The 7,305-nt window shown below is 39.5% G+C and overlaps 1 non-coding gene across 1 annotated transcript; it reads right to left on the bottom strand.

Moving 5' to 3' along the window:
• Positions 1-3,450: 3,450 nt before the first annotated feature.
• On the bottom strand, positions 3,451-3,522 carry trnaq-cug. The gene has a single exon. It is a non-coding gene; the product is annotated as a tRNA-Gln (tRNA).
• Positions 3,523-7,305: the final 3,783 nt, after the last annotated feature.

Below are 7,305 nucleotides of genomic sequence, written 5' to 3' on the forward strand. Positions count from 1 at the left end.
CTCTCACACACATGCTTTGCAGATTTTCTTTCATTCTTCACAGATGATTCTATTTCGTGAGGGTTTTCAGTTTTTCCTTGTCTAAAAACGAACTTCTGCCGTTCGTTCTGAATCAAATCTTCTTATGACTGAAAGGCATCTTTTTATTCAGTGTTGGGGAACAGGCTGTGCAGAGCACGGTCTATAAATGTCATCTCCTCCTCACAGTGTGCAGTCAGGTAGCCCTGTCTCACTCTGCACACACACACACACACACACACACACACACACACACACACACACACACACACACACACACACACACACACACAGTCCACACCAAACATACTGGAAACCATCAGTTCCCCCCTTTACCTCCTGACCACTGACTGCCATCTTACATTCAAAAGCCCACAACAGCTTCCTCTCTTCATTGTAAAGTGTTTTAATCTGGTTTCCTTGTTTCTTTGTCAACTATGTTCATGTAACTAGGAAATCACAATGTAGACACATTTGTTGCAGTGATCACAGGTATAGTCTCACTTTTGTTGCATTGAGGTTGTACTTTGTATTTTCACTGTGGTGCCTTTAACCTGCACCACAGATGGTACCATTTTTAATCATTTAAAATGTTTGTGATATTGTACAGTTTTTAGTTCAACTCAAGGGTTATTAGTGAATAGGACAAAGAAAAACAGTTCATAGTTGTAGTTGTAGTAAATTGGAAACACTGAGTGTTATTATTGGTAAAACTGAACTGTTGCACAAAACTGGTGGTTTCTGAGGTGAGTGACATGGTCTGTTGTCCTACTCTCTACTGCCTTCATGTGGTGATTAACCAGACTCACACAGTTTCCTTACAGTTGATCATACACCAGCTTAGATGTATGAGTTTGCTGTGTCTGGTCTGAATCTGCAATTAGGTTTATATCTTCATCATAAAAGGTATCTGTGCTGCAGCTTAGTGGAATAATTGTTCATGACGATCACTAAATCAAAAGTGTTAGACATGGTCTCACCTTTACAGAGATCGAAGAGGTTGGAAACTGAGGGATGACTTCAGATGAAAAATAAGAGATATAACCGGTTGAGTGGAAGACATCTATGAATGATGATTACCGCTTGAGTTGAGAAGTTCTGGTTTGCTAAAAAAAGGAAAAATATAAATCCAAAAGACAACCCAGAGTCTGAATGATAACTTCAATGCTTCGAATTGATTGTAAAGGCAGCAGCAGCGGACACTGTCTGAGTTTTAATTTGTCTGTGTGAGATTGGAACATGCACAGATTGAAAGCCCCCGACTTTATTCCTCCATGTCCGGGCAGAAATAAAATGAATCATCCTCTGCTTTTTCTTTAAAGGCTGTCTGCTGTTTCAGATGTGCAGGACAAGGTTATAAAAATGTAGACAGGTCCAACTACCGAAGACAAAATATGACTTATATGAATTCAAACAATTTTTCTCTGCAGTTTTCATTAGAAATTAGAACTGTTCATTTATTTATAGCCAGTATTTCTAAGCCACCACATTAAATTCAGAGGCCTTTGATTGGGCAAATTAAGAGTTTCACTTTATCACCATCTCATGGATGATATCAGCACATCCATGATGGTGCCATGTGGAAAATAAAAATATAGAGGGCACCATATATTTATATAACATATATTAATCTTCCAGGCAGCTGTGGCTCTGGCAAATTGCCCCTGGTGATACCTGCAGAGTGTGGATGGCATATAAGTGCTGCATGACTGTGTGTGCGTGAATGGATGAGTGCAACTTGTGCGGTTTTTAAGTGGTTGATAAGACTGGATAAGTGATATCTAAATATAGTCCATAGAGTGTAAGTTCAAGGCCGAACGAGTATGAGTTTCCCCCTCAAAGAGCTAAAAAACATAGATTTTTATATTGCTCCAGACGGCTTGTATTGTTGTTAAATTAAATTAAATGTTATAATATCCTTGGGGCCTAGAGAGGAAACTTCTTTGGGTTTTAATTGTGCATTTAATTGTGCAAATATGAAATTGACTAAAATGCTGCAGGGTTTGGGTGTTTAAGTCTGACTAAACTACAAATAGCAATTCAGCAGATGTCTCCAAATCACCTCTTGAAAATTATGGTTATTTATTATTTATCTGTGTTAGCTGACCATATTTTTTTCACTGTTCCATATATGTCAAGATCACTAAGTAATCATTTTGTGTCCTAAAATAACTTACTACCTAAAAACCCCTGTTGGTGCCATTGAAATAACTTAACCATCAAGCTGCCAAAGCTGGATGTGTGATTTGAAAGTCAAGTATTAAATGTGAAGAGCTGTAATTCACAAGGACTGAGCTTCATCTGGACCTGGTTTTCAGATCCTCAGTGTGAAGCGTCTGCTCTGTTGAAGTGGCCTGATAAAAAGCTAAACTGCCTCCAGGTTGTTTGTCATTATCTGACTATATGATCCCTGAACCTTGCTGCTGAGGGGAGCATGACACACTTTGATCACAGCGTATAGCTCAGCGTGTCGCTATAGATCAAAGACACAACAGACAGATTGTGTGTGTGTTCCACTCACTCACATAACAAGGAGAAAGTCATGATGGCGCCTGGGATGAGGCCTGTCGATAACTACAGCCGCTGTCACACAAATGAAAACAGAGTTAAACAAAACAATGTGAACAGGCACTGTGGCTTTTACTTCACCAGCACGTCGGACAATCATTTGCACTAACACAACAAAAGATTGTATTCGTTAGTCTTGTTGGAGCTGAACGCAAAATTTACACAACAGCATTAATAGACCAAGAAAACACACAAGAACCTCCTAACAAACATGTGTATTGTGAAATACGTTAAAAACAGTGTTTGATATCACCTCTGAAGAATCCAGATGAAACTACTTTCTGATGCAGTCTGAGGTCCGGTTAATGTCAATGGAAGTGTTACGTTCCCACAGGAAGCGACACAGCAAACATCAACACTAACAATTCAGAGCCATTGCGGCCTCTCAGATTGCTCCTCTCTACGGTCAATGTCACAAATATTTAAATAACAAAAACACAAAAACATCATTTGGAAACCAAAACATGTTAGTTCGCAGTGAACTTTCTGGTTAAAAGTAACCATCCTTCACATAAGATATGATAAGATAAAACTATATTTTCCCAAAAACTAGGGGAATTCATTTAAATGGAGATAAATAGAAATAGAAAAATAATAATAAAAGTGTTGAATAAAAACTATAGAATAGATTAAAAAATATATATAAAAATAAATAATAAAAACAACAAAATAGAGTTAAACAGAAGTTCAGATAAAAGAGATATAGTGAGAATATAAGCTGAATTTGCCTATGGTAAGATTAGGCTACTTTTTTAATATTGGAGGAGCCATAAAGGGAATTAATATATGAAGATATTTATTTAAATTTACAATAAATAGATAAACAAGGATTCACAGGTTGAATAACGACCAAAACAAAAAATCAGGTCCTACCGAGATTTGAACTCGGATCGCTGGATTCAGAGTCCAGAGTGCTAACCATTACACCATAGAACCACGTGATGACTTAGAGTGTAGCAAGTCCTATAAGATCTTAATTTAATGACAATCACGTAACTTTTGAATGATATTTATATGAGCGTTGATGAGTTAATTAAACACCGCGTGTAGCCAGAAAACACAAGTATAAACTATAAATGTCTGCTTTCAATTCTCAAACGGTCGTCACTGTATCACGCTGCTGTCACGATCACTGCCCCCTGCTGGAGAACAAGAGGAACGGCAGAGTTTATCCCTGTATGCATGAAGGTTACTTGTTAATAAAAAACAGTTTCAGTGATTCACTTTAATGGACAATGTGGTGAAATGTTTGGGATCTTGAGCTGCTCTACATTCATGTTACTTAACACTGAAACACGAGCTCGTCCATTCATCTCCACTCAAGATGTTTTAGTGTGTTCTCCAGATGACTGAACACCATGTTTGAACTGGGAGTTTTACAAGAAGGCCCAGTGATGGTTTCTGTGACTGTAACCAAGGGCAACACGGCTCCACAAGTGAGACAAACCCGATAATAACCTCTATCACCAGAAGACTGTAAATTCATGAGAGGACTTGGGGTTGGATTGATATTGTCCTTCACGGTCATAAGCAGGGTAATAAATCATAACCCCTGTGTGGGCCCCTGTCGTGGAAAATTACTGGTTTACATGTGTGAATCTATCAAAGACATATCTGCATACAATACCTGGTAATAATTAATTATATCCACGTCTTTTCATAAATAACGACGACGCCTCAGTTCATTTATCACCAGCACCTCATCACTAACGTCACCTGAGGAGGTGGGACGACTGCAGTGAGTTTTCTCAAAAATACAGAATACCATTGAAACAGGTGCCTCAGAAACACATCTATATGCACAGCTGCAATATTATTTCACCTATAGTTGTGATGTTGTTGACCTGAGGGTAACTGAAACAGCAATCTTCTTTCTGTCTCGCACAGAAAAGAATCATCTCTGGAGACCTCAGATTTGAACCAATGTGGAAATAACTGTGAAATAGTGTCACGTGTACAGACCTCTCTAATTTAGACAGAGCTTATGTCTTTATATTTACTGATCCAGGGAGAGGAGTGTACTGTCGAGATTACTGTGCTACCAACAGCACGCCTTATCCAATGTCTTCATGTTTGCCTAATGCTGTACTCTGCTTCAGGTCCATTACATCCTGCTGCTCCAGTTTGCTCCCATAACCCAGATCCTCACCTGCCTTCCTCTCATGTGAGACTTTCTACACATCCTGCTCCAATCGTCCATCCTGGCTCAGTCTCTGAAAACCCTCACCTTTTCACTTTAGCTAAAAATCTACACGTGAACGTCTGAGTCAGAATTACATTCCTGGTCACATACTGTCAGGATTAATTTTATGCCGGAAATATAAATGCGTTCGCTGGAAAAACAAATCACTTCCTCTGAGACAGCTGAATTAGAAATGATGGCACAGATGTAGGCAGATGAGGAATTAAGAATCCAGTATTCCATAAAAGATTAGATTTACATTATTTGATGTTACTCTGCAATGAAATCTGACCAATAATTTTACAGAATGGCTCAACAATTTAAATTCCCAGTGACCCAGGAACAGGAGTATTCACGTCTGAATTTGAACCGGAGTCGTGGTTTTGGTCCCTTTCCAGGGAAATGTCATGCTGCAGGGAAGCATCAGATTTTCACAGCTTGAACACTTTTTACCTTTTCATCTTCTGTCCACATCTCAATCTGACATCTAAGAACTTTAACAAAATCCCTGTTTGATCTCTTTCTCCCTGAGTGGTGAGGAATCACACAGTTTCAGAGGATATTGAACTAACTGCACGTAAATGCAAATCTCTTTGATTGCTCACGCCGCTGATGACCTCGTCTCTCCCTGTTCCTCTCACTCTCTCTGAAGTACTTGCACGTATTCAGTCCATTAGCTCCGTGACTTAGTGGCTGGATTTCCCTTCAGTCGGGCATCAGTCAGGGCTTGTTGGCCGTCAGCTGGGCAGCGCGTCCATCATCTGTGGAGCTAAAAGATCCCAATAACCAACCAGAACCAGAACGAGGGAGCTTACCCCACCTCCCAGAGTCAGAATATCCTCACTTTCAGTAGAGACAACTTGTTAAATACTCACTAACAAATCTACTGTGTAACTACGCTCAGGCTTCATTACAGTTTTTACTGCAAATGTCAGATCCCTGAACCAATAGCTCACTTAGTGCCTAGAAAACACTGCAGTTCTGTGACATACTGTAATATTTAATTTGATCTCCTTTTACACGTGTCATTGCTGCGTGCATGTGATGTCACACGAAGACATATCATTTTCTTTGCTTTGCTTTGCATAGGGCTAAATTCATTTCTGAACGATTTTAAACAGTGTTGTTGAATGCAGACCTGATGGACAGGTTCATAGGGAAATAGAAGAATAACCTAACACCTCCTCAAAACCTTTGCTGACCACTGGTGCTTTAATCTGCCGTCATGCAGCAGCGATGAACATGTGTACTCTAGGACCTTGTGACATCACTGTCCGTGTTTGTTATAACGCTGTGCATGAGTCAAGCTGCCGTCTCATTGATTTCTCAAGCAGATAATCCTTGTGTAATGCGAACACTGTATTTCTGTTGTTTATTTAACGATGGCTGTGATTCAAGTTTCCGTTGTGATTAACTTCCCAGAGTTGTACAAATCCTATCTGTTGGAATTACAAACTGCTGCTTAGTGTTTTCTGATAAACACATCTGATACACATCTGATAGGTGATAACACACAACACTACTTCTTCGGCTGAATCCGATTACATTGTCTCAGCAGCACCAACAGCACACAGTGTAGGGGTGTAGTTTTGGCACAGCACTGTTTTCAGTCTGAATCACTTTGTACAACAACACAGACCTGATGGACAGGTTCACAGAAACCGTCTCGGTCCTCAGGCTGCCCGACAGTTCAGGAGAGTATTCCCGCTCTTCATCATTAGGACTTTATTCACACTTATAGGTTTTCATTTCAAACTGTGCTTCAATGTGAAAACAATCTCAGTCCAGATAAGTGTTTTAGGGAATCTCCTGACAACAGATATATCACAAGAATTCACTGGGCATGCATGTGATGGTGGAAGCACATTGTGTATTTGCAGTTGGTTTTCACATGTGAGTGAAAATTAAGAGCAGGGATTTATTTAATTGGACTAATGATGAGGAGGAACTGACAGTAAGTGCAACCGCTGGTGGTGGATACGTAGCCGATGAGACCCAAACAGGAAGCAAACGTCAACCAAAATGCAAACCTGGAGTTTTAAAGTGTTTTAGGTGTGTAAGTAGCCCAAGATAATTAGAAATTCAATACTGGTGGGACCGACTCCATGCGGGAAACCTTTCTCTTCAAATAAAGTTTTTCAAAAATGTCCAAACATCTGAAGAAAAAATTCACATATAATCACAAACGTAATAGAACTGTGAAAACTAATCTTGTAGTTCTCACCTCTAAAAATGGCTGTTGAAGGCGACTCAAAAATAATGTGATTTTCCATATAGACTCAAAACACTGATACTTTGTAACAAGGGCAGAAGTAGGTCAGAAATTGTAAACACTCCATTATGGACTTGCATAGAATGAGAGTGGACTTCTTCATTCACCAGCATCACTCAGTCTTGTCACCATTCATTGTGTTGACATTTTAATATTCAGAGCCACAGATGAAGAGAGACACGTCCCGTCGAACGCTCGACATGAGCTGTAAATTCATTAAAACTCATCTTCTATCCCTCCAGGGTATTAACCTGACTGAAGCAGA

This window comes from Hippoglossus hippoglossus, chromosome 6 (genome assembly GCF_009819705.1).
Source record: "Hippoglossus hippoglossus isolate fHipHip1 chromosome 6, fHipHip1.pri, whole genome shotgun sequence".
In the NCBI taxonomy this organism is placed as follows: domain Eukaryota; kingdom Metazoa; phylum Chordata; class Actinopteri; order Pleuronectiformes; family Pleuronectidae; genus Hippoglossus; species Hippoglossus hippoglossus.